Consider the following 4,619-nt stretch of genomic DNA (forward strand, 5'->3'; position numbering starts at 1 on the left):
TATCCAGTTGTAGAGAACTTGACACTTAATGTAATTGAAATGCATCAACCGCGTGTGTAGCCGTGATAGTCTCTTTTCGGCGGAGTCCGGGAAGTGAACACGGTCTTGTGTTATGCTTGAACGTAAGTAGTTTCAGGATCACTTCTTGATCATTTCTAGCTTCACAACCGTTGTGTTGCTTCTCTTCTCGCTCTTATTTGCGTATGTTAGCCACAATATATGCTTAGTGTTTGCTGCAGCTCCACCTCACCACCCTTTCCTGCCCATAAGCTTAAATAGTCTTGATCTCGCGGTTGTGAGATTGCTGAGTCCTCGTGGCTCACAGATACTTCCAAACAGTTGCAGGTGCCGATGATACCAGTGCAGATACTGCAACCGAGCTTAAGTGGGAGCTCGATGAAGATCTTGTTCGTTGTGTTGTTTCGTTTCCTGTTGATCAGTAGTGGAGTCTAGTTGGCACGATCTCGGATCTAGCATCTGGGGGCGTCTTCTTATATTTTGGTTCCGTAGTCGGACCTTTGATTGTATTTTGGGTGATGTATGAATTATTTATGTATTGTGTGAAGTGGCGATTGTAAGCCAACTCTTTATCCCTTTCTTATTCAATACATGGGATGTGTGAAGATTACCCCTCTTGCGACAAGCCTACCATGCGGCTATGCCTCTAAGTCGTTCCCCGACACATGGGAGATATAGCCGCATTGTGGGTGTTATAGTAGCAATGTTGATTCTAATGCTGAAACTTCTAATGTTGTCATCGAGAATATTGCAACAACTACGAATAATATTTCTAACCCCTCTCCCGAGGAATTTATTGCTATCTCTGATGAAAATTGCAGATTAAAGAACTTGCTTGAGACAGGAATGCTAAAGTGCCTCAAAGGGCATCAAACTCCCTGTGATGTACTCAAGAAGTCCATTCCACAAAGAAATCCTCGAAAGGGAGGATTGGGTTTCAAACGAAAACTCAACGTTGATGGACCTTATTGGACTCCCGAGCAATATCCTCAAACGAGCTGGGTTTTTTAAAAGATTAAAACTCTTGAACCTGCAATTCTGTGTGGATATGATACTCCCATTTCTGTTGTTTTTGACTAGTCTCATGACTCAAACTACAAATTCTTCAAACAACAAAATGGTAAGGTTTTTGCTCAGTATGTTGGGACTAATTGCAGGTCCTGTTCACCCAAGAAGCAAATCTTTGTGAAGAAGTGCATCATTGAAAATTTATCTGTCACTACTAACCTGACTATGTAGAGTAATTCTCTCTGGGAAATGCTTATCATTCACAGACTGGCACTAAAACTTCCTCGAATGGATATCGGTCCAACCTTCGACAGAAGGAGTACTTGCATACTGCTTCAAATCATCATAGTAATGTCTCTGGAAACAACTTCATTGTATATTCATATGATTACTCTCGAAAGCACAGGTGAACTACAGATCTCATCGAAGTAATGCCCTGCTCAAATGAAACAAATAAGACCCTCATTGCCGACGCAAGTGTGGGTTGTGAAAATGAACTAACTCTTATTGCAGGAATTGTCTCAGGGATTCTTCTCACTTTTTCTCAGCCCTGAGATCTATATTGTTGGTGCTTGTTCTTTGTGTTTTCACTCGTATACTTTGTATTCGTTTTGCTATGTTTGTGTTTTGTCTGAAGAACAACTCACTCATAGCTCCGTGGTTTTGTGTTTCCTCTCGATGGCTGAGTGTTTTGCTTCGGTCCATTTTTATCCCTCTACTCTTTCTCATCCAATCTATGTTGTACGTCATAAACATGCAATTCGATCTGATGAAAATTTCAGTCCGACATCCTTGGTCGCGAAAGAAATTGACATCAAACATTAATCTGTTTTGGTGTTTACACTTATTCAAACCTTTTGGTCCCCCGCTTGGTTTCCTAGTTTCTCGTAGAAAACAATTGCCATGTGCCCATGATCCCCACGATTGTGATTGTGTTCGTTGAATGCGGAATGTCCCATTTCTGAGGGCCGTAGATCTTAGAGAGGTGGTTGTGCTCGCCAGCTATATATATATATATATATATATAGTGTTACTATTCATCATCCAGGGTGTAGAATAAGTTATTCTTCACTCGAGGTAATCTTACGATCATTTCATAATTAAATTACGTTTAGAATTCAAATAGTTACATTTCTATAGATTCATTACGTAAAATTTGACATAAGAAAATAAAAATATAGATCATAAGACAAGAAAATTTATAGTTTATGTGTATTTTAGACTATGTTTTTACGTTTCTAATTTTACATAACATAAAATATTTTTTACGACGATTATATATTTTCTTACGGTATCTTTTTACATCGGAAATAAGACAAAACTTACGAAATGTAAAATTACGGTGCATTGATGATAAAATAAAGGAGGATGAAGAATAATTATTCCTCATCCAGGATGACGAATAGCGTGACCCTAGTGGCACTATTCTAATTCTGGAATTAGAATAACTATTTGAATCACAGCGTTCTATATAGGGCCCGAAGAGGTGTTCCGGAGGCGAGATCTAAGAGTATCGCCAGACCGGCCCATTAACACGTTCTCGAATGGCCTAAAAATCCACCCCGTCATGTGCTCCCCCGTCCTCCTCCTACGCCCCCACCGACAGCCTCCTCCCGTGGCCTCGCCGCCGGCCTCCTCCCGTGGCCCTGTCGCCGGCCTCCTCCCGCGGATGCGCCGCCGGCCTCATTCCGCGCAATCCGCCATGCGCGCAGCCCCCTGTGCCTCCACAAACGCCGTCGCTCATGGCGGCTGTCATCCGCCTCCACCAGCATGTCGACCACCACGCCCCCTCTTCCCACGTGCCTCCGCCATGACCTCTCCTCCCCGATGCTCCCCGCGCGTGGCCGCCAAGTCCTGTCCTCGACGGATCCGGCCAACCACTCGCCGCCGGCCGCGGATCCCGCGCACACGCATCCGGCCGCAGATCATTGCCCCCACCACGGCGTTCCCTCTGCACCACCTCGGGTCATTCCCCTACTACCTCGCCTCCCTCGCGTCGCCCGCAACCTCCGCGCTCGCCGTTCACACCGACCTTCGTATGATGCCGCTACCCACTGCTACCCCGCGCGCTGGCGACCTCTAACCACCATGCGTAGCCATGGCTCACTTCCTGGCAGTAGACGTGCATCTGCCATGGCAGTGCTCTGCACATCCACAGTTGTTGGTAACTATGCGCCCCTACGTGACCTTCATTGGGTGCTAGCCGTGGCCTTCATCGCGTGCATCAGACCACAGGTAAAAATGGAGCGTGAGCGGCTTGTGATGTCCAACTTCGGTGTGTAGCATGGCGCGACCGCACCTCCCCAATATCCTATCCGTGAACTTTTTTTATCTCTAATCGCGACTATGATGTGCTGGACTTGATTCTAAGATTGCGGCTGAATCAGTTGATTTTCTGTTCCTCTTCAACAGATCAGAAGTTCAGGTTGTTCTGGTAGCGCGGGCGAACATGCACCATCCACTCTACTGTGCGTGAGAAGGCAGATGGGTAAGTGGCCTAGGCAGAGATTGAGATGCACTGAACTTCTTTGACTAGGTCATGGTGGAGCAGCCCCTGCTCTAGTTCTATCATCGGCTCGGCATGTTCTTGGTGGAATTGGTCAACAGGAAACAACAGGTTGGCTTGTACGCAGCTAATGATAGTTCAGTTACAGGGTAAACAACAGGTCGGCTTGTACACGGCCTACTAATAGAGTAAAATTGTTGCTGCTGCTGCGTTAAAGATGGCCCCAAATGAAGCACGATCTAGCTGATGTACTACTTGTTCTACTGTACATTGTACCTTTTGTTTGGTGGATGGGCTACTGTTTTGCTAGCTTTGGGCATCGGCTGCTACATCACATGGAGCCATGGAAAAGAAAAATGGATAAGAGAGAGATGATGTGGTGGTTAGAAAATACAAATAGGAGAGGACAAGAGCAACCTTGTGGTGGAAAACACCCAACATTCGCACCTTTAGAAAGATGGACATGAAAAAACAATGCTGACATTTTTCAGACATAGAAAGACTAACGTTTCTTGACTATGATATATATATATATATATATATATATATATATATATATATATATATATATAGGAGCTCTAGAATTTTGGTTTCGAGATGGATCAAAGTTAGGTACACAAATACATGATGCATCCAGAAAATAACTTTCTTTTGCATCCATTTTGTTCGAAAAAAGTGAACACCAGAAGTTCAAATATTAAATGCGAGGCAGAAAAAAGTTAAAAAGATCTAGTGGTCAAAATAAAATAAAACATACGAAGTAGAAAAACTTAATAAGAAAATACAAAACTTGGAAAGAAAAATAAGCGAACAGTTCTATGTTAAAAATTGAAAAGTCACGAAACCCCCGAGGGTTCACCCAATAAATTGGATCGATGTTTATTTAAGAAGTAATGGATTTCCTCTATTTCTAAAAAAACCTAGAATTTCAATGTTTATTACAAATCCAAGAAAGCCAAACTTAAAAACAAAGTAGTTCAAAAAGTTTATAAAAAAGGGTTTTCCCTATTTCTAAAAAAACTTAGAAGTTCAAATTTAAATAATGAAGAAGGTAAAAAAACTAGATGTTCAAATTTAAAAAGCTAAG

At 42.9% G+C, this 4,619-nt stretch overlaps 1 long non-coding RNA gene across 1 annotated transcript; it reads left to right on the plus strand.

Annotated features, from left to right (window-relative positions):
• The first annotated feature begins 2,546 nt into the window (after window positions 1-2,546).
• On the plus strand, window positions 2,547-3,813 carry LOC125553862 (uncharacterized). Its single transcript, XR_015602061.1, has 2 exons — window positions 2,547-3,261; window positions 3,439-3,813. It is a non-coding gene; the product is annotated as an uncharacterized LOC125553862 (long non-coding RNA).
• Window positions 3,814-4,619: the final 806 nt, after the last annotated feature.

This window comes from Triticum urartu, chromosome 4A (assembly GCF_056163025.1).
Source record: "Triticum urartu cultivar PI428250 chromosome 4A, HENAU_Tu73, whole genome shotgun sequence".
Classification (NCBI taxonomy): Eukaryota; Viridiplantae; Streptophyta; class Magnoliopsida; order Poales; family Poaceae; genus Triticum; species Triticum urartu.